This window comes from Elephantulus edwardii, unplaced genomic scaffold (genome assembly GCF_000299155.1).
Source record: "Elephantulus edwardii isolate Elephantulus edwardi_28Jun2011 unplaced genomic scaffold, EleEdw1.0 scaffold00237, whole genome shotgun sequence".
Classification (NCBI taxonomy): domain Eukaryota; kingdom Metazoa; phylum Chordata; class Mammalia; order Macroscelidea; family Macroscelididae; genus Elephantulus; species Elephantulus edwardii.
Window position 1 is genome coordinate 3,786,491 of NW_006399987.1, and position 2,240 is coordinate 3,788,730.

Below are 2,240 nucleotides of genomic sequence, written 5' to 3' on the forward strand. Positions count from 1 at the left end.
TGTCCAATTGCCACAGTGCTTGTCAAAGCTAGTTCTGATTAATCTCCTTTGTCAGTGTGTCCTTTGCCATTCCCTATCTCTCCTCCCTGAGAGAAACTTCACCCTGATTCATAAGGAAAGGGGACGGCGTATTCAAGACTGTAAATCTTAATGGGAGATTATTGCCCATCTTTCGCCCATGGAACAGCTGGTTCATTGCAGCTGCCAACCTTTCTATCAGCATCCGAGCAGTTTACAACCTTGGAAACCTTGTGGAACACTTCTCCTGACCCTCTGAGGTCTCTATGAAGAGCAGTTGACTTGAAGAGATTGGAAGCAGGAAGAGCAAGTGCAACCTCCCGGACCAGAAAGAGGAAAGTGGGTGAAACGTAAGTACAATTTGGAGTCTTGTTAACAGCAAGATCTCAGAATTAACTTCTTGGGTGTGACTCATATGCCCTGGTTAGGTCAGATGTTAATAAGAGGAGAAGGTAGATGAGAAGTGTCCTGGAACTCTAGGCAGGATTGTGGCAACTTTTGTGGAAATTGAAAATTGTCCCAAAAGAAAAAGTTTACTGACAACGTGGACAGGACCCAAGAATTTGAAAGATTCATTCCATCAGCGATCCCTGAGGGCTTTGAGGAACACAGCTATGAAAGATAACAACTGTTCTCTGTGCTGGTGGGATGAACATTCAAGTGGAATTTACATTCTTGCTGCTAACACGCTCTGGTGGTTTAGTGGTAGGGATGTTGTTCTGCCAACCCAAAGGCACTTGGTTCAAATCCAGTAGGGTCAGCTACGAGTCATTTCTAACTCACAATCCATACCAGCAGCCACTCATTGCCTATCTTTTGTGGGAAGGGTGGTCGGGGAGTGCTTTTCCATTTTATATTTTCACATAATATTTGAATTTTCTCTTTTAAAAATCCTGATAACCATTGCTTTATTAGGAGAATAAATGCATAAGTTCTCCTAATTGATCTGTAGTGAAAACTATAAACAGTCCATCGACAAATGAATGGATAGAGAAGCTGTGTATATTCACACAATGGAATACTACACTGCATTGAAAAACAAGGAACTCATGCAGTATTATTAAAAATGGGTGACTCTGGAGGACATTATGCTGAGTGAAATATCCCAGTCACAAAAGGACAAATGCTGCATGGCACCACTGTTGTAAAACAGGACTGACATCGGGGTTGGGGAGAGACTGAGAAAGATGGGATAAATAATGTATACTGCATTGAAACAGATGAGGGAGAAAGCTGTTTAAAAGGGATATGTGATTAGGTATTATTGTCATGACAGGAGTCCAGAACGAAGGCTGCATAGTGGAGTGGACCTGGGGGGAGGGATTCTAAAACAATGAAAGAATTTTTCTTTAAAAACACAACGCAACAAAACAAAACACTATAAACATAGGAAATAAACTTCCTCTCTGGTCCAGGCAATGAAGAGGGGAAACCAAATCTCAAACCTGTTCTGACTCGACCACATTATGTGTCTAAGTAGAACTGTGCATCTTAAAGTTGTTTTTTCTTCTTTTTTTCTTGAGTGTTAACCAGTTTTATTCTTTGATCTTTACAAAGTAAAGCTTCACTATCTACACTTTATTATCCGCTTAGGTGGGTCAGGATTTAACACCCCCACCACTTGCCAACACGGGGCGGGGTGGGGGGGGCCTCCTGGTTCTTCCCCTACCTTCCCCTTGCTCCTTCCACTCGCCCTTTCTTGAAGAATCCAGCCACTTCTGTGCTCTGGGCCGGGGCACTTGCTTTCCTTCTGCCTAGTGTACTCTTCCTTCAAGTCTCTTCAGCGTCTTTGGCATGCACTACGCACTCCATCTCTGTCTGGCCTTTATCGGCCTGCAGGCTCTTTTGCAGGGCTTATCTCTGCTGGACAAACCACAGGCTGTTTATCTTGTGTTCTGTCTTGATCAGAATGAGCTCTGTGTAAAGATAACCAAGTTTCACTCACAAGTGAAGACACATTTGTACTTTCTTTTCTATCCAAGGACAAATCTACAGCCTTTTTTTCTCTTCTTTAAAAATTATCACAAGAGTCCAGAATTAACGTTGCACAGTGGAGTGTACTCGGGATGGCGAGGGAGGTTGTGGGGGAATTGTATACTAATGAAAGAATTTTTCTTTTACTTTTCAAAGAGAGGAGCGAACTGGGGGGAGGGGTGGGCAGGGAGAAAAGTGCAACAATGAATGAATGGAAATCCAAAATCTCTGTAAATGTTCATTAAAAT